At 52.8% G+C, this 19,853-nt stretch overlaps 1 protein-coding gene across 1 annotated transcript in view; it reads right to left on the bottom strand.

The window, feature by feature from the left end:
- CERS4 (ceramide synthase 4) overlaps positions 1-19,568 on the bottom strand; it is a 32,027-nt gene extending 12,459 nt beyond the window's left edge. Inside the window, exon 1 of the mRNA XM_060007627.1 lies at positions 19,432-19,568. The gene's annotated coding sequence lies outside the window, so the exon portion shown is untranslated. The remainder of the gene's footprint in view (positions 1-19,431) is intronic.
- Positions 19,569-19,853: the final 285 nt, after the last annotated feature.

Here is a 19,853-nt window from a genome sequence, read left to right as displayed (position 1 = left end):
TGAAACAGACTCACAGACATTGAGAACAGGCTTGTGGTTGCCAAGGGGAGGCGGGGTGGGGAAGGGATGGAGTGGGAGTTTGGGGTTAGCAGATACAAACTATTACATATAGAATGGATAAACAACAAGGTGCTACTGTATAGCACAGGGAACTATATTCAATGTCCTGTGATAAACCATAATGGAAGAGAATATGAAAAAGAATGTGTGTGTATATATATATAACTGGATCACTTTGCTGTACAGCAGAAATTGACACAACATTGTAAAGCAACTATACTTCAATAAAATACGTAAAAAAAAAAAGGTCGATGATTCTGATTTCAATTCCGACAGGTGGGTTTTTTCCCCACATCACCTCTGACACCAGCTGTGTATCGTATAATTCAACTCAACTCTGACACCATCTACCTGGAGATACACCGGTTGAGGGCTCAGTCGCACAAGGCTGTACCCATCCCACTTCAGACGCCAAGCTTCTGACCAACTGGCCATAGATGGAGGTCCCCACGAGCCCTCCTTGGTTTGATTAATTTTCTACAGCAGCTCACAGGACACAAACAGTTTACTTCCTAGATGACCGATTTATTATATAAGGATATATAACTCAGGAATAGTCAGATGGAAAGAATCATAGGGCAAGGTATGGGGAAGGGGGCGGAGCTCCCACGCCCTCCCCAGATGCACCAGTCCCTGCACGTCTCCACAAATCTCGCGTTCATCAACCTGGAAGCTTTCCGAACTCCCATCCTTAAGGGTTTTTATGGTGGCTTCATTACATAGTCGCAGTAATTAAATCCTTGGCCACTGGAGGTCCAGGGGTGGGAATGAAAGTTCCAACCCCTTCATCAAGAGGTTGGTTCCCCTGGCAACCAGTCCCATCCTTAGGTGACCTGAGTGGGGGGCTTTCCAATAGTCGCCTCATTAACATAACAAAAGGCACCTTTGTTTCTCTTATCACTTAGGAAATTCTCAGGGTTTTAAAAGCTCTGTGCCAGGAACCGAGGAAGGCCAAATATCTACTTCTCATTATAAATCACAATATCACCAGTCAAATACAGAAAAAGAAACATTCTCAAGAGTCTGAGGAACTGGGTGAACCAGGATGGTGAATGGATTTGGGGGCAGGAGGTGGGTTTGGTGTTGGACAAGACAAGTGGGGGGGATGTGTCAATGAAAAAATATTGCCTGCTGTATCAGTAAGCAAAGGATGTTGCAGCCAACAAGCCACATTACAGCTGCTGTCCCCCTTCCCCCCACGGTGAGTCCTGAGGGAACTCAGGATGGAAGCAGGATGCCTGCCATCTAGCTACACCCACCCACGACAGTGCACCCCGAGGAGACTCAGGATGAGAAAGCACAGATTACTGGCCCAGACAGCTGAGGTGCATATCAAGGAAATGAATTCAGTAAGCCCAGATTCTTGCATCTTCCCATACAGAGAAAAGCCCAGAATTCCTTAACTTGAGCTATCTGGTTTTCTTTTAATTAACAGTAATCTTCTGATGTTCTGACTACCTGGTCTTTGTTGCAAAAACCCCTGTATATATCCGGGCTCCTCTCTTACCTCTTTGGAGCAGTTCCCTAGAGCTACTGAGTGGCCTTCTTCAGGGCTATAGTCCCCAGTAAAGACCCAACAAAACGTAAACTCACAGCGCTCCTGTTGTGCATTTTTCTTTAAGACAGGTGTGTGGGGACTTCCCTGGTGGTCCAGTGGTAAAGAATCCGCCTTCCAATGCAGGGGATGCGGGTTTGATCCCTGGTCAGGGAACTAAGATTCCCACATGCCACGGGGCAACTAAGCCCGTGTGCCACAACTACTGAGCTTGGGCGCCTCAACGAGAGAGCCCACGAGCCGCAAACTACAAAGCCCACGCGCTCTGGAGCCCACACGCCACAACTAGAGAGAAGCGCGCACGCCGCAAGAGCCCTTGGGCCGCAATGAAAAGATCCCGTGTGCCTCAACGAAGATCCTGTGTGTCGCAACTAAGACCTGACACAGCCAAAAAAAATAAAGAAAAAAAAAGAAGATTATATCATCTGCAAATAGATAGTTTAAAAAAATGTTAAAAAAAAAAAAAAAGACAGGCGTGTGACAGTAGCTAGTTTAGACCCACAAGGCTCAGGAGGCCCGGACAGAATAGACAGTTGGACAGGTGGATGGGGGAACTTCTGCCCAGGTGGTTGATCGCTCTAAAAAGAGATAAATTAGGAGTTTGGGATTAACATATACACACTACCATGTATAAAATGATAAACAACAAGGACCTACTGTATAGCACAGGGAACTATACTCAGTATCTTGTAATAACCTATAATGGAAAAGAATCTGAAAAAAAAAATATATATATATACACACACACACACGCACACACAAACACACACATAACTGAATCACTGTGCTGTACACCTGAAACTGACACAACATTGTAAATTGACTATATTTCAATTTTTTAAAAATGGTTTAAAAAAAAAAGAAACCAACTTCACTAACAGGCAAATTTCGCTTGATCCCATGCACCCACTGGGGCATAACTGCACACACCCAGCCCGTAATTCCTGGCCTCACTCTCTACAGCCTCCTAGCAGGAGCCACACCCACCACAGGGCATCTATAGCCTTCTCCTGAGGGGCCCTCCCACCCATCTGAAGACCCCCAGCCAGCTAGAGATATAAGTGGGCAGTGCAGATGCCCAGTGCAGATATAAGTGGGCTGGGCATCCTGGGAAGGCCCCCAGCCAGCTAGAGCTGGAGCCAGAACCCAGGGGTCCAAGCCCCCAGCCCCATGTTCTTCCCCCCACCCAAGATCGGGTCCACCACAGCCATGGTGCTAGCATGTCATGATGAGCTTTGGGGACAAGTGAGAACACACAAGAGCGATGGCATCTCGTAATCCCAGGCCTCTGCCCATGTCCCCAGCCTCAAAGCCCACTATTCACTGTTTGACACACTGATACAATCACACACACTGTATGATTTCACACACCCCAGCCTTTACAAATACTGTCCTCTGCCTAGAATGCCCATCTAATATTTATTGTCCCATGCTGGGTGCTGAGGACATAAAATGGTGGGGAAAGCTTGCAAGGTCTCAGCCCTCATGTCTGTCTGGCAAACTCCTATGCATCCTTCAAAACCCAATTCAGTTGCCACTTCCTCCTGGAGGCACCTCCCGATTGCCCCTACTTCAGATCCAGTTAAAGCACTCTCTGCCAGCTCTGCCTCATTCACTGTGACATTGGAAGCTGGCCAGGCAGTCTTTTTGGTGGGGGGGAGGGTGGAAAAGGAAGGAAGCATGACCATCCTCAAACCCCAGTCCCCTCAGCTGAAGCAGGCATCGTCCTTTCTGATCCTCAAGTCAGAAGGGCAAAACAGAAATGCACTTTCCAAACCTGCGAGCCTTCCAAGGGGGCTTCAGACTGACACAACCTAACTGCAGAGGTCTTGGCCTTGGACCTCCTACCCTTTCTGTAACCTGTGTCTGTCTGTTTGCCCACCCCCTTTACCCTCTTGATAAAGAAGAGACTCTGAGGTTTGAGAAGTCACCCATTTCCTTGCATTGTGGTCGCGCAGGCCAGTGAGCCTGCATGTGGAACACATGGGCAGTGTCTGGTACACAGAAGGGGCTCAGGTACGGCTGTAACCAGGCATCCATGACCAGCAAGGTTCAAACTTCTCTTCCACTCCTGCCCCTGACAGATGCCCTCCTCCCGACGGGCAGGCAGAAACGAGGGTCAGGGAGGCACTCCTCCTCAACTTTCGTTTTTCCTCTTTTGGACCCCGGCTCCTCTGCTCATTCCCTGTGACACTCTGCCTCCTTGGGCCTCAGCTGCCCCATCTGAAAAATGGGTACAGCCAGATCTTCTGCTTTACTGCACCGTCGTGGGGGCTCAGGAAGCTAAGCAGTTTGTAAATGCTCCATGCTGCTGTTGCAGTGGCTTTGATTCCTGCAATTTACCCATCATTGACCTTGTCATTGACCTTGCCACTCAGTGTTTCAGTTCCCTCATCTGTAAAATGGGAATAACAATGCCCCCTGCCTCCACACGGAAGGGGTTGGGAATAATGCCTGGGGTGGAGCGAGCACTAAGTATAACACAGTTACTATGAGCAGTAGAGAGGAGGGGGCCATGGGGAGCAGTCTGGAAAGGAGGGTGCTGGTCTGCGCAGGTTCCCAGTGGTTCTTCCCGGACACACACCCCACCGCCCCTCCCCCAACGCCCACCCCGGCCTCTGCAGCCTTTCCTTAAAGCTGTAGCGAATGAATGAGCCCGCGCTGGCTCACCCAGGGCTGCTGAGGAGTCACTTGGAGAATCGCCAAATGGGTGGCCGGTCTAGCCTAACCAGCCTGAGACTTCGTCCTCCTCACCGCACCCTGCCCCCTCTCCCCAGCCGGGTCTCCCAGCCCCGCTGCTTCTTAAAGGCACTTTGGTCCCACTCCCAGCCCTGCCCCTGCCACCTGGGAGCCAGACTCTGATAATCCTTCTTAGTGGCTAAAAATATCCCCAGATTGGGGAAGAGAGAGAGAGCGCGAGAGAGCAGGGCTTTGTGCTGACACGTGGAGGGGGCAATGAGCACAGGATCCCTGTCGCTCCCCTGGACCCCCAAAGGCCCCAGCACTGCCCAGCACAGCAGGGCTGTGCACAAAGGTTGGTTTTATTTTAAATCTAGCTGGAAGTGTAGGACTTGCCCGGGGTTGTGAAAGAAGGAAATGAATTCATACGCCAGATGTCTGGGTTGCCCAGGGAAGAACAGACACACACATGCACACTCACCCGGCCCCTGCAGCCTCGCCTGCTGCCCGGGGTCACCTGACTCCTTCGGCTGGAGGCCCAGGCAGGGAACACATGATGGACTAAGTGGGGGTTATTTGTAGATAACCACAGCCGCCCCTGCACTGGGCCCTGGCTCCTCCACTCTGGCCTCTCTGAGCAGGGTCCCTGCGGGGTGCTAATGACCAGAGATGCAGCCAGTCCAGGAGAAACCACCTTCAAGGACCCTAAGGAGGGCCCCAAGTCCAGGGCTCTGCCTCAACTCGGCCCCTCATATTTAGACACACTCCTGCCCTCCACACTCTGGCCCTGTTAGTATCCCCACCCCACCCCCACCTCCCCCACACTAGCTCAATTTACTGTAATGGCTGCTTGGTGGGATTCCAATTCATCAAGCTCATTCCTGCTTCAGGGCCTTTGCATGTGCTGTCCTCCCACACAACCTCTGTCTCATCATTCACATCTCAGTTCAGAATTACCTCCTCAGGAAGCCTTCTCAGATCACTACCAAAGAAGCCACTATATTATACCATCTTCTTACCCTATTTTGTTGCTTCAGCCCCCTCCCCCCACTTGATCTGTTTTCTTATTCACTTGTTTGTCTGCCTCATCCCAAGACATAAGCCTCAGGAAGGCAAGAATGTTGTTTAGTCACTGCTGTATCCTCAGGGCCCAGGACGATGGTAAGTACCAACTAAATGTTTGCTAAGTGGATGAAAAAGCAGGTAGAACAGACACATGGCCAGGTGGGTGGATGGGAGGACTCTGGCTCAGGTGGTCAAACTTTCTAGGAAAAGAAACCACCTGCTTTATTGGGCAAGGTTAGCTTGATCCCCATGGTGTAGGTCCACTGCCTCCTTGTTTCAGAACTGGGAAGCCAGAGGCTCAAAGCAAGGAGCAGCTGGACGCAGGTCACGCAGCCAACAAGGGAGTGAGTCGGAGCTAGAAGCTCTCCAGGGTGGGGAGGGAGTTGCTCTGCCCATCAGTGAGCTCAGGGCTCACAGGCCTGTCTCTGCAGATCAAGGTTTCCCAGGGAACAAGGTCCTACACCACCACCACCCCTAAGCTGTCCCAGAGCCTTTTCAGGGCCCCAGAAGCTCACACAGGATTGAACTTTGCTTTCTTAACATCTATACCACCCCCCAACCCTGTCCCGGGCAGACTAAGGGGTCTGGGTGAGCCAGGCCATGTCCCCCAGAATCCGCAGCCCACTGGCCACCCCTCCTCACCACAGCCTACACCGCCACCCCTTGGTGATGCAGCCCCCTACTGCCCCCCAGTAAAGCAACCAACCGTGGGGCCACGAGGGTTGCTTTGCAGCTGCCTGGGGGCTGACAGTGGGGTCCCCGACCTCCTGGAATCTGCTCCCTCCCTCCTATAACTCCTGCACTACCCCACACCCAGGTGCTAGGGTTCCCAAGAGCATCTCCCAGCAGTCCAGGCCTTTACATAGGTGGTGCCTTTTTCCGGAAGTGCCCACACCCCCTTCACTGGGCCAGTTAAGACCTGGGTCAGATTCAATTCGCTCCTTAAGAGGCCTTTTCTACCCCTCCCACCCTAAGGAAGCAGAGCTCCCTCCCTAGCCCTGCCCCACCCCACCCTAGGTCTTTCTTCAAAGCTTCTGTTCAGCCCTGGCTGGCCCCAGGGAGCTTAGAGAGCTGAGTCTCTCCCACTACCAGACAGGGAGGGTCAGACCAGGAAGAGATCTCTGGGGTCCCCAGCATCACCTAGTGTGCGTGTGTGTTGGGGGTTCGGTCAGGGAGGTTTCAAGAAGGACTGAGGGAGGAGAGGGGAGCAGGTCTCTGGAAGTTTGAGGAGGGAAATGAGCAGGCCCAGCCCCAGAGGCAAGCAGGGGTGAGGCAGCAGGATCTGATAGGTTACCTGCACAGGACTGGGAGGGATAAAGTGTACAGATGGGAGTGTAAGGGGAGCTTGGGCTATTACAGTTGAAAAAAAAAAGAACAAAAACAAAACCAACACGACTTTATTGAACGACATGCAGAAACCATGCATGTCTAAAGTGTGTGATTCAATGCATTTGACATATGTACCTACTGGTGGAAATCATCACCTCAATCAAGATAATGAACATATATATCCATCACTCCCCCATTATTTCCTTATGTCCCTTTGGAGTTCCCCCCTCTCTCCCTTCCAGTGAGAGCTGGAAGCAACCTGGATGTCCAATGCTGGGGAGCAGAAACCTCAGGATTCCATACTATGAAATATTACATAAGTGTTTAAAAGAAGGAGAAGATAGGGCTTCCCTGGTGGCGCAGTGGTTGAGAGTCCACCTGTCGATGCAGGGGACGCGGGTTCGTGCCCCGGTCCGGGAAGATCCCACATGCTGCGGAGCGGCTGGGCCCGTGAGCCATGGCCGCTGAGCCTGCGCCTCCGGAGCCTGTGCTCTGCAACGGGAGAGGCCACGACAGTGAGAGGCCCGCATACCGCAAAAAAAAAAAAAAAAGGAGAAGATACAATACAGATAAATCTGGAGGACATGATGCTCAGTGAAATAAACCAGTCTCAAAAAGATACTGTCTGATTCCACTTATAGGAGGTCCCTAGAGGAGTCAAATTTATAGAGACAGGAAGTAGAATGATGGGTGCCAGAGGCTGGGGGAGGGGGTGAGGAGTTAAGTGTTTAATGGGGAGAGAGTTTCTGTTTGGGGAATATGAAAAAGTCGTGGAGATTGGTTACACCACAATGTGAATATACTTAACAATACTGAACTGTGCACTTAAAAATGGTCCAGATGATAAACTTTTTGTTATATGTGTTTTACCACAATTAAAAATTTTTTTCAATTAAGAAAATATCACGTTGGGACGAGGGGAGGAGGAAAAGCTCTATGTTCACGGACTTGGGAGGATCACTGAGTGGAAAAAAATGAAAGCAAAATGCAGACAGACACTAATGGCCTCATATGTAACTCATGTAAATGGAAAACCACCAAAAGAGTTCTGTCTTTGGTAATAGCGGAGTTAGCTGCATCAGAACCGCCCTCTCAGAGATAACAATGATAAACTCCGGACTACATACTAAAAAACTACCTGAAAGCTCTGGTGCTGTCATATGGTATCCATTAGCCACATGTGGCCATTTAAAGTTCAATTAATTAAAATTAAATACGATTTAAAATTCTGTTCTTCAGTTGTATCAGCAACATTTCTACACTCAATAGTCACGTGTGGCTTGTGGCTACCATATTGGGTGCTATTGGTGTCGATATGGAACATTTCCATCATTGCAGAAAATTCTACTGGGCAGTACTGCTCTAGAGAGTGACCAAAGATAGGTAGAAGTTGGAGGGGAGTCTATACCTGGCATAAGGGAACAGCACGGGACGAGTTTCCCATTTTTCACTGTTATTTACCGGAAATAGAAACTAGATTGAAAAATGAGAAGACAGAGCCCAAAGAGACCACAACAGTTCAACAATGGAGTAGAACATGCAGGAAAGGAAAAAGCCAAAAAAAGAAAAAAAAAAAAAGAGTCCAAATTCTATCCAAAAATGCTGTGCAAGTCTCTTGCTAACCCTTAAACCATGTGCAAGGCAGACTCCCACCAGCCCGGCTAAAGCTAAAAGTAAGATAACACCTGCCTCTCACTACAGGAAAACAGACTTTGGAACTTGAGTCCAGACAGTTTAATTGCCTATGAAAAAAAAAGAATCAATGTTCCTCAGAGGAGCACAACAGAATCCAGAGTGTCTACAATTTATCTTTCACAATGTCCAGCATACAATCCAATCCAAAATTACTTGACATGTGAAGAAACAGGAACACATGACCCATACTCAAGAAAGAAGGAGATTAATGGGGACTGACCTTGAGGTGACCCAGATGTTGGAATGAGCAGATAAGGACTTTGAAGCAGCTATTATAAATATACTCAAGGGGGCTTCCCTGGTGGTGCAGTGGTTGAGAGTCCGCCTGCCGATGCAGGGGACACGGGTTCATGCCCCGGTCCGGGAAGATCCCACATGCCACGGAGCGGCTGGGCCCGTGAGCCATGGCCGCTGAGCCTGCGCGTCCGGAGCCTGTGCTCCGCAACGGGAGAGGCCACAACAGTGAGGGACCCGTGTACCGCAAAAAAAAAAAAAAAAAAAAAAAAAAGCAGAAATTATAAAAATGCACCAAATGGGGATTCTAAAACTGAAAAATACAATATTTGAAGTAAAAAATTCACCGTGGACTCAGCCATGAAAAAGAATGAAATTTTGCCATTTGTAACAACATGGATGGACTTGGAGGGTATTGTGCTTAGTGAAGTAAGTCACACAAAGACAAATGCTCTATGATATCACTTATATGTAAAACCTAAAAAACAAAATAAGCTAGTGAATATAACACAAAAGAAACAGACTCACAGATACAGAGAACAAACTAGTGGTTACCAGTGGGGAGAGGGAAGGGGGGAGGGGCAAGACAGGGGTAGGGGATTAATAGGTACAAACGACTATATATAAAATAAATAAGCTACAAGGATATATTGTACAACACAGGGAACATAGCCAGTATTTTATAATAAGAATAAATGGAGTATAACCTTTAAAAGTTGTGAATCACTATGTTGTACACCTTAAATATACAATATTGTACATCAACTATACCTTAAGAACTATATAAATAAAATGCAATATACATGGTGCAAGGGCAAACAAAGAAGGAAGCATTATTTATCCAGAGAAAAAGGAAAAAAAATTGTTTCCCACTGTGGGGTTGATAGTTGATTGGAGATTGTAGAAGACAGAGCTAACTAGTTTGGAGAGAGATAAAAGAAAATACCAAACAGAAGAGAGAAGAAAAAGGGGCTCAGAGGGGGCACTTCCGGCTGGCAAGCAGCCCCCCATTCCCGGCTCACCATTTATGAAACTAATTCCCAGTCAAGGTCAGCCCCCAAGATGCTGCTGCTACCCACCTTCCAGGGTGGAGGGAACTGTGGGCTCCAGGTTGCACTCTGACGGCATCCCACCTCTGCCCAAACTGGTCTAACACCTGCCCTACTTCTCCCACCAGCTGGCTGCTGGGCCCCTCTGCTGCCCCCAGATGACAGCATTCATGGAGGCAGTCTCAGGTAGAATGAAGTAGGAGCAAAAGCCAAACTGCTTCCTGGGACAGCAGGCCTTGTTCACACCCATAGCAGCGACTGCTCCACACACCGGTGTTGGTACCACCCCAGGTGTTGCCAAAGACGCTAGCTCCAGGAAGGCCCCGCGCCAACTGCCCCAAGCGCCCACCTCCCTGCGCTCCAGGGGAGATGCGGTTACTGTCCCCATGGCACGGATGGACTGACTTATCATCCCAGGGTCACACGGTTGGTAAACGGCCAGGCTGCACGTGAACTTAGCTCAATACCAGCCAGCGTTCTAGATGAACACGGGCTCACGGAACCTCAGCCCAGCAGCGGCAGCCTACGCATTCTTGGAAAACGGGACCTGCTGCCTTTATGCCTGTGATTCTCCCCATCTCTGCTTCGCTACTTTGGACTTTGCCTGGGTCGCCGGTGACCGCCCCCTGGCCCAGGCCAATCCCAGTGGTCAACTCTCTGTCCGTGGATTCCTGACCTCCTAGTAGTATGTCTGCCCCCCTGTCTGGCTCTCCTAACAACCGTGGCAGCCTGCCTAACCTAATGCAAGATGTTTTTCTTCTCCTTTGGCCCTAAATGATGCCAGTCCTGTACCCTCTCATACCAGCTTTTCTCCCTGGGAAATCTCACCCACCCGGAAGCCACAATCGGTGTGCCTGTGCTCTGGTTTTCCAGATTCCTGCAGCTGCCAGGTTTCTCCCCCGATGCCAAACCGGCTAACCCAACACCGCCTGGCTACGCTTCGCCCAGATGTATCACACTGAAGTTATCCTCCACCCTGAGCACGCTTCTTGGCTAAGATCCCACCATGCACCCAGTCTTCGGGGACAGGAATCTGGGAGTCATCCCAATCCCTCCTCACCACCCCCCATCACCCTGGACACTCAGCTACTCACCAGGTCCCACAATTGCATCCATCTCCCCCATAACAATCAAGCGAGTCCCCCCTTCTCTGCTCGATTCCCGCCGACGAGGCCCCGTCTCTCATCTCAATCGTTGTGGCCACCTCTGCCCTGGTCTCTCTGCCTCCGGGTTTTGCCCAGGCTGCCTCCCTCCATCCACATCTCCTTCCCCGAAAGAGAAAGCCAGCGTTGGAGAGGGCGCAGAGAAAAGGGAACCCTCCTACGCTGTCGGTGGGCATGTGAATTGGTGCAGCCACTATGGAGACCAGGTAGGGAGGTTCCTCAAAAAACTAAACATAGAGCTGCCATATGACCCAGCAATCCCACTCCTGGGCATTTATCTGGACAAAACTCTAATTCAAAAAGATACATGCACCCCTATGTTCATAGCAGCACTATTCACAATAGCCAAGACATGGAAGCAACCTAAGTGTCCATCGACAGATGAGTGGATAAAGAAGATGCCGTACATATATACAATGGAATATTACTCAGCCATAAAAAAGAATGAAACACTGCCATTTGCAGCAACGTGGATGGCCCTTAGATTATCACACTAAGTGAAGTCAGACAAAGACAAATATTTTATGATATCACTTATGTGTGGAATCTAAAAAAAATGATACAGATGAAACTTATTTACAAAACAGAAACAGACACACGCATAGAAAACAAATTTAGTTACCAAAGGGGGAAGGGGTGGGGCGGGGTATAAATCAGGAGTTTGAACTTAGCAGATACAAACTACTATATATAGATAAACAACAAAGACCTACTGTATAGCACAGGAAACTATATTCAATATCTTGCAATAAACTATAATGGAAAAAAAAAAGAGAAAGAGAAAGCCAGCTTCTCAGCATCACGTGCAGACAGTGGCCATAAAACAAACACGAGGAAAAGAAGATGACATTCGGTCCTGGCTGGTACTGAACTCTGGTGAGCCTGCCAGCCCAGGTCTGAGCCCTCCTTGTTCAAGGGAAAGTTGACAAGTGCCTGTCACCTGAGCCTTAAAGACACAGGGGCAGCAATGGGAGCCTTGGGCCTCGATGTCCACAGAAGGGGGTGATTCTCCTGTGAACAACCCCGGCACGTGGGCTGTCCTTGGGATTTCAGATTAGCGAAGTTCTGCCCCAAGAGGTCACCAGTGGCTGGCGTCTGAGAGGTGATGGGGGCTGGGAAGCACGGCTGGGTAGGGGTGTCTTCAGGGGGTGGGGCTAGAGCATGTTGGGGTGGGCAGCCTGATCTGGGAACTACTGGCTTGGGCAGGAATTTGGGGACACACAGCCCAGGGGTGGGACAGGACCAGAAGATCTTTTTGGGCAAATTCTGCATGGGGGACTCGGAGAAGGCATCATTTTAGAAGGAAGAGTGGTGAGGATGGATGGGGAGAGGGCATGGCCTCAAGAGCTGGGAGCCCCAGTACCCCCTGACTTGACATACAGCTGAACAGGGGCCTGCAGACCTGTCAGGGTCCCAGAGGACAGAGGCTAACCGTGAACTTCAGAGTAAGCCAGCCTGGGAGGATCTGCTCCTGGCGGGTGGCCTCAGGCTAGCAGCGCCTTCACTGAAGGAGTTATCACCCCAGTGCCTGCCTGCCCACCTAGGTATGGCGGGGAGCCAAGCAGGGCACGTGTGAGATGGCTCATCAGGGGTGGCGCAGGGAAAGGTTCCCAGGGGGAGTCTGTCCGTGGCCCTTTAAGAACCAGGGGTGTTAAAAAAAAAAAAAAAAGAAGAACCAGGGGTGTTTGTGTAACTGGAGACTAAGCACTTCCTCTTTCCCATCCATCACTCTCTCAGCAACCCCACAGAGGCTCACTCTACAGGCCTGTCCCTCCCCAGCCCTGGAGAGGGGGCCCACGTGGGGGGCACCCCTCCGTCTGCGCCTGGCACTCATCACCAAGGTCTTTGTGATCTGGCCCTGCCCATGCCCCCTCTACCCTGCTGACCTCCTGCAGCTACCAGACTCCCTGGTTCTCAGCCTAGTGTCCATGGCCTGATTCCCAGGGTCTGTTCACATCTCAGAAACATCGCTGTAATGCAGTACCCAGATGCCTAATTTTTTCTTTCTTTTTTTTTTGGCCATGCTGCTCAGCTTGCAGGATCGAAGTTCCCCGACCAGGGATCGAACCCAGGCCCTCGGGAGTGAAAGTGTGGAGTCCCAACCACCGGACCGGCAGGGAACTGCCAATGCAATAGCTTTTGTCTAGGCTGTTTCCTCCACCTGGATCACTATTCACCTTCCCCTAACCTTTCAAGTAAGCAGCTTGCCTGTCACTGCTTCCAGGAAGTCTTCCAGGACTGCCAGGCTGGGTCAGAGAGCCTGTGGTCCCTCTGTTTGGCCCAGGTTATTCTGCATTGTAACTGCCCAGGGATGTGTCTGTCTCCCCAGTGGAGAGAGGGATCTGGAGGGGAGGCAATCAACAAATTCCACTTCCTGTGGGTGTCCACCACCAGCTCCAACTCAGGCCTCGAGCTCAAAAATTACCTCCTCAGGGCAGCCAAGTTAAATCAGCATGGGTAAGGCAGTGGAGAATGTCTAGGCAAAATACAAACAAATGCTGGTAACATTTACAAAGGGGAGTGATCAGAGAATATTTCAGTAATCAGAGAGAGACAGCTAGCCTCTGTTTCTCTGTAAAGAACTACTCTGAATGAAAGCCATGGCTGCAGTGATGGTTTCTAAATATTCTGTGACCAATCTCTAGGTAATGTATGAGCAAGCCTTGTATGCAAATGCCTCATGTCCTTTTTATTTTTTTATACATTTATTTATTTTATTTATTTGCTTTTGGCTGAGTTGGGTCTTCGCTGCTGCTCGCGGGCTTTCTCTAGCTGCAGCGAGTGGGGGCTACTCTTCATTGTGGTGTGCGGGCTTCTCATTGCGGTGGCTTCTCTTGTTGCGGAGCACGGGCTCTAGGCACGTGGGCTTCAGTAGTTGTGGCTCGTGGGCTCTAGAGCGCAGGCTCAGTAGTTGTGGCGCACGGGCTTAGTTGCTCCGCGGCATGTGGGATCTTCCCGGACCAGGGCTCGAACCCATGTCCCCTGCACTGGCCACCACTGTGCCACCAAGGAAGCCGTCTCGTGTCCTTTTTAGACTTCCCAAGGTCCGAAGTCATGACTTTTCAGCGAATTCCAAAATTTCAGTTGGTTCATCTCAGAGTCCTGGCTGAATGCTGTCATAGGTTGAAACAGGCTGAAACAGGCAAGCACCTGCAGCCTATTTGGCTAGCAGAAGTCACCGCAAGCATCTGCCTAATTCTTTCAACTCAAGCACCGGGACTTTCATGCTGTACCCCTGGAAAAGATCCTGAAAATCCTTAACCCTCAGAGTCAACTTCACCGAAGCCAGGACCCACAACTCAGGTTTGCTCCCTGGGCTCTTCATTACAGGCTCTGAGGTCAAATAAATGCATCCTATTCCATAAACTGCAACATGTCTATAGAGTCACGTGAATTTGGTTGTATAAAAAAGGCGACCATTTCAGAATTCAGAGTCACTACTTTGCCAGTGAGAAGAACAACGTTAGAGGAAGCAGACACCTGAGGGACAGCCTGATACCTCCTCCAAGAACTGCCTTAAAATCTGTGGCCCAGGGACTTGCCTGGTGGTGCAGTGGTTAAGAATCTGCCTGCCCATGCAGTGGACATGGGTTCGAGCCCTGGTCCGGGAAGATCCCACATGCCACGGAGCAACTAAGCCCGCGAGCCACAACTACTGAGCCCGTGTGCCACAGCTACTGAAGCCCGTGCGCTTACAGCCCGTGCTCCACAACAAGAGAAGCCACCGCAAGAAGAAGCCCACGCACGGCAACAAAGAGTAGCCCCCGCTCGCCGCAACTAGAGAAAGCCTGCGCGCAGCAACAAAGACCCAAGCAACCAAAAATAAATAAATAAATTTATTTATTTAAAAAAAAAAAAGAGAGATGAGGGAGGAGGCCGTGGGGACAGAGCATTCTAAGAAGCGGGAACAGCCTGTGCAAAGGCCCTGAGGCAGGACCAAGCCTGGTTGATTCAAGGCATAGAAGACGAGGCCCCTGGGGCTGGAACAGAGCGGGGAGTGAAGAGAGGTGAGGGCAGGGAGGTGACAACCTTATATTTAGACCTGCCCTAGCCAACGGCTCAGATGGAGAAATGACACCCAGAGGCTGACGTTTCCAGAGCTCGTCCTGCTTGCTCTCCCCTCCTGTCACTGCCCTTGTCCCCTGCCATCTCCCGATAGGTTAGCCTTGATCCAGCTGTGGCCCCATCACTCCTGCCAGGATCACGGTCAAAGCTGAGCCAAGAGGACTTCCCTGGCAAGTCCAGTGGTTAAGACTCGGCGCTCCCAAAGCAGCGGGCACGGGTTCGATCCCTGGTTGGGGAACTAAGATCCCGCATGCCGTGGGCAGTGCAGCCTAAAAAAAAAAAAAATGCTGAGCCAGGGCCAAAGGGAGGTGCCCTTAGGTGCACCCATCCCCAATTTGGAGGGGGTCGGGGAACGGTCCAGGCCACAGCGTCTGGGCTCCACAGAACCACTGACCTATGTGCCGGCACCCAAGTGTCCGAATTCCCTCTGTAAAGCCTTTGAAACTGGAGGGGTTTGGTGCATACCTGGATGAGGGGGGGGTGGGTGGGAAGGGTGAGCAGGCCCAGGTGACCAGGTCCTTGTCCATGGGGGTGGGGGGTGGGATGAGGAGGGATGCTGAGTCTTTTCTCCTACACCTGGAAGGGGAGTGACAGCAGGCTGGTGGAGGGGGCCATCCTCAAAACACACCTGCTCTGGTTTCTGCTGCTCATCTTCAAGGCCCAGCCAGGCCCCTGCCTACCATCTCCGGTCACCTCCCTGAGAACATCCTGCCCCAACACCCAGCTCTGGGCTCTGCACCTCCTCCGCCTCCCTGGCCCCCTTCTCTGTCTCCATCAGCACCCTCTCCCTGGCTACTTCCTTCCATTCCCTCCAGCCCCTCCAGGGATTCTCCCAGGTCAGCTGAGCCCCCTGCCACGTGCAGGAGGAAGGGGAGAAGCTTTGCCCACCAGGAAAGGGCTGGCCTCCTCTTCCTTCCTCCTGCCAGCCTCCTCCGCCTTCAGGGTGCACTGACCACTCCACACAGGGGACAACACACCAAAGCAACACCCCTGCAAACCGCACAGCAGTGGGGCCCAACAACCTTGCACCCCTCAAGCAAGGGCCCAACCAGGGTCTGCAATTGTTGGATTGAGGGGCCCTGAGGACCCTCAGTCTCTTCATCTGCCCCTCTCCTCACTCTCCCCATGGCTCACTCTGCTCCAGCCACAGTGGCCTCTCGGCTATACCTCCAACATACCAGGCCAGGTCGTGCCTCAGGACCTTTGCACATGATAGTCCCTCTGCCTGAAATGCTCTTCCTCCAGATGTCCACCTGGCTGGCTCCTTCTCATCCTTCAGGTTTCTTCCCTCTCCCGGCTGCCCCCCTCCCAGAACGTCAGCTCCATCCATGAGGTGTGGGTGGGGGGGGCGGCAGGGAAGCTTCATTTTGTTCACTGCTAGTTCCCAGTGCCTCCCAGCACAGGTGCTTCAGAAGTACGTGCCGAATGAATCAATGACAGGGTGGGAGGGAGCTGGGGCCAAGCACAGGGTAGTGGGGGGGATCCTCAGGGGGTCGCTGGCAGGGGCCTGACCCCTCCTTGGATACAGTCATGGGGCCCTGAAGCAAAATATGGTTTGGGGAGCCTAGGAGGAAGCGGGGAGAGAGGTGAGATCCTGCTGGTTCAGTGTGGAGAACTGGTGCGACAGGATCATATTAACAAAGGTACAAAGGCCAGATTGACGGAGGAGAAAGGCCTCCTCTGTGTCAATCTGGTCAGAGCCAGGCTGGGTCTGAGGGGCCGATTCACGGATAGCAAAAAGAAGCCCAGTCTGAATGGCTTGGGCATTGGGGAAGGAACGGCAACCAAATAAGGGAGTAAGACCCCTGCCATGGGGAGAAATTATTCAAGCAGGGGATTCAGAGACTGATCTCATCTTCCACTTTGAAGCCCTTGCTCCCTTGGCTTCTGGTTTGCCACCCACTCCTGGTTTCTTTCCTTCCACCCTCTCTCCAATCCATCCCACCAGGGCGGGGATGTCTCCCAAGCTCTAGCCCCCCCGCCCCCCGCAACCTGGTCTCCACCTGGGTGTCTAGCGGCATCACAATTTCCAGATGCTGGGAAATAGACTGCTGACTTGCGCCTGAACCTGCTTAGCCATCAGTGGCTATTCCATCCCCACCCCATCCTCAACTTCAAGTCTATCCAGGATGCACCCACTTCTCTCATCCACACCTCCACCTGGTCCAGCCTCGTCAGGGTCTGGACCAGTGCAGTCACTCCCATGCCGAGTTCCTGGCTCCTGCCTGCAGCTCCTCCCATGCATGCTGTGGTGCTTCCCCTCCACATCTTTGTTCACTGGTCTCTCTGCCCATGAACTCTTAAAAATCCTTAGTAACCTGGCAGATGGTCACCTCCTACAAGAAGGCTTCCCCCACCCTTCCAGAGGCTGAATCAGGTCACTTCTCGGGGCTCCCCTTGCTTCCACCCGGGCATCCCCTCTGCTTTCACAGGTGCTTATTACCAGCCGGACACCTCTCAGGTGATGACTGCTATTATTCCCATGTTATAGGTAAAGAAATTGAACCAGGAGGTGAAGTCACTAGCCTGAGAGCACTACATTCAAACTGGCAGGACAAGGTCAGAGGCAGCTTCCAGACAGCCGGAAAGGGGAAACCCTGTGGTACCCAGATAAGAGAGGAGCGTGCCGCCTGGTGCCTGCTTTGCTGTGGGCATCCCAGGGGTGGTGGGAGGAGTGAGCCCTAGCCAGCTCCCCACGGCCAGCTACACTCATCCCAGCGGCTCCTGTGCCCAGTGACCACGTCACACCAGGCGCTCGGCCAACTGAACACTTTACACGCCTAACTCACTCAGTCTGCAGACTGTGGGTTCTGGAGGTGGACGCCCTTATGCCTTCCTCCCATTTCTCAGAGCAGGAAATGGAGGCTCACCGGGCCCAGAACTCCCACCAGTGCTGCAGCCCTCCTCCATCCCCCGAGGCATAAGGCTGGCCCTGGGATTGGCCAAGCCCTTTCCTATTTCATAGCCGAGACTTCCATTGATCAGAACAACACTCCCAGATACAGGTACTATTGACCCATTTTATAGATGGGAAAACTGAAGTCCAGAAAACTTTCTCTGGGGCCCCAAGGCCAATTCAATGACCAAGGCTCCCAGCTGGGAGTAGGTGAGCTGGGAGGGCAGGCAAGGAAGGTCCCAACTGCCTCCTCCCTGCAGCCTGGCTGGGCCTACAGGGACCCAGCTGCGCTGAGTGAGGCTCTGGGCACTCCCACCACTGTCAAGTTTATTCACAGCAGCTCCTTCTGGAAGGGGGCTGAGTTGAGGCTAGGGACTTGGGGTGGGGTCGGGGGGCTTCAAAGACAACCCTACCCTCCAGAATTTCTATTTCAGGTGGCCCCATACAACAGATCCAGGTTGCCCCCTTGCACTCAGTCACGTTGGACGTGGCCTGGGTTCAGAGTCAGGTCCTCAGGCACCTTCCCCCTCAGGTGGTATCTCACAGGTTTTGGAAATCGGACTCAGTCACAACAGCTTCACACCCTCAGATGTGTTTCTCCCTCAGTTTTCCTATCCTTCCACACTCCCAGCTGCCGGTGCCAGAAATCTCTTCCATGCACTTTCCTTCCTGCCCCACTTCTGAGCAGGCAGGGAATACAGGCAGTGTTCTTCTGACAAAAAGAACCCAAATTCACCCACTTTCCATCCCCCCCTTCCTGTCCGGTCCAAACCAGCAGCCTCCTCCAGGGTTTCCTCCGGTCTCTTTTGGCCACAGCAGCTGCTGGGTCTTCTTAAGACACAAGTGGATCCGGTCACTCACTTTGTTCTAAGCCTACGTGGTCACCACAGACTTGAGAACGGAATCCACATCCGCCTCTTATCTTCGTGGCCCCGGGGGCCAACCTCCTCTCACCTCGGATCCCCAGCAAACTGCACTTCAGCCACGCTGGCCTCTTTTCCGCTCAGCAAGCACACCAGTCTGGGCCCTGCCTCAGAATCTTTTGCTGTTTTCTGGGCCTAAAAACCCCTCGCTGGCTGGTCCCCTCAGGCCCGGATGACACCTTCTCCGAGAATGCCTCCCTGATCCTAACCCATCTCCCAGATGTGTTGTCTTCCCCGCACTTAGCATGGCTGGAATGATCTGTGTCTGTTTCCGCGGGTCCCAGCCGTCTACGCGGCCGCGCTGCGGGCTCCGAGGCCACGGCCCCGGCTGCATCCCCAGACCTGGCACGTCGGTGGCACCCCTTAGGTATGGATTCTCTGGTGACGGACCGACACCCCCCGTCGCGGTCCTCGCGTTCACACATCCGGATTCCCCCGCGTCACCGTGCTAGGCTCGTCCCACTCCGGCCCGCCCGTTACGCAGCCCCGTCCTCGGGCGCTCGCGGCGCCCGGGCCCTCGGGGGAGCTGGGCTCTATCGGGGAGGCGGCCCGGGCCTGGGACCAGATGGGAAGCCCCGAGAGGCCGTCCCGGGCGAGTTGATGGGGGACTGCATGCGTCTGGGGGCCGCCGCGGGCGCCATGGCCTTGGAGGCGGGGCCGGAGCTCTCCGCGAGAGTGGCGTTCCGGTCCGCGTTCGGGGCGCAGGGGGTTCGCTTACCTGGGGGCTCAGGCTGCCGGGAGCACCAGGGGCCGGCGGCGGGGCGGGAGAGAGCGCGCCTGGCGCAGATGCAGAGGAGAAGGAGACGCGTACAGCCCGCACGACGCAGCCGGACTCTGCTCCGGGCACCGCCTCGGCCGGGGGCGGGGAAGCAGGCTTTAGGGGAGCGCGGGGCGGGATCGGGGGCGGGGCCTGGAGGGCGGGGCCGGGGCGGGGACCGGTTGAGCCCAGCGGGGCGCGGGGTCCTAACGGAGCTCGGCCCCTTCCGTGCGACTAGGCCGCTTCCTGGACCCCCTGCCTGCGCTACAGGGCCCCGCCTCCAGCCCCGCCCGCCCCCACCCCCGCAACCGAGGCGCGCCTTGGGGGAATCCAGCCGCAGGTTTCTTGCCTGTGCTTTATCTCTTGCCTTTGGACCTGGCACC

The sequence above is a fragment of the Delphinus delphis genome, chromosome 3 (genome assembly GCF_949987515.2).
Source record: "Delphinus delphis chromosome 3, mDelDel1.2, whole genome shotgun sequence".
Classification (NCBI taxonomy): domain Eukaryota; kingdom Metazoa; phylum Chordata; class Mammalia; order Artiodactyla; family Delphinidae; genus Delphinus; species Delphinus delphis.
Note: the sequence above shows the minus strand (reverse complement) of the source record. Positions and strands in the feature narration are given on the sequence as shown.